The following is a 267-nucleotide window of genomic DNA, read 5'->3' as shown; positions in this document are numbered from 1 at the left end:
CGGGCCACGCCTGTGCTCCCAGGTTCGAGCTCAACGTCCCGGGTGTGGATCTGACCCGCCCACTCCCCAGCCTCATGTCTCTAGCACCCACCGTAGCCCACTGTCCCAACTCCCCGCCCCACCACAGGCTGAACTCAGCCAGCCTTCCGGACACCAGGGTGCTGCCCTGGCCTCTGCTGGGCCTGCCCAGGCTCTCTGCCCCCGTGGCCGGCCTGCATCACCCTGAAGGTCACCATCAGCTGCCCAATTGTCCCCCCCCACCTTGGC

At 68.2% G+C, this 267-nt stretch overlaps 1 protein-coding gene and 1 long non-coding RNA gene across 4 annotated transcripts in view; one reads left to right on the top strand and one right to left on the bottom strand.

The window, feature by feature from the left end:
- NEK6 (NIMA related kinase 6) overlaps positions 1 to 267 on the bottom strand; it is a 58,799-nt gene that overhangs the window by 31,201 nt on the left and 27,331 nt on the right. The gene's annotated exons all lie outside the window — the stretch shown is intronic.
- Positions 1 to 267, top strand: part of LOC102490675 (uncharacterized) — a 14,654-nt gene that overhangs the window by 3,674 nt on the left and 10,713 nt on the right. The window lies entirely within an intron of this gene.

Source organism: Tupaia chinensis, unplaced genomic scaffold (genome assembly GCF_000334495.1).
Source record: "Tupaia chinensis unplaced genomic scaffold, TupChi_1.0 Scaffold000575_1, whole genome shotgun sequence".
NCBI classification, from domain to species: Eukaryota; Metazoa; Chordata; class Mammalia; order Scandentia; family Tupaiidae; genus Tupaia; species Tupaia belangeri.
This window is presented reverse-complemented; position numbering and strand designations above follow the sequence as displayed.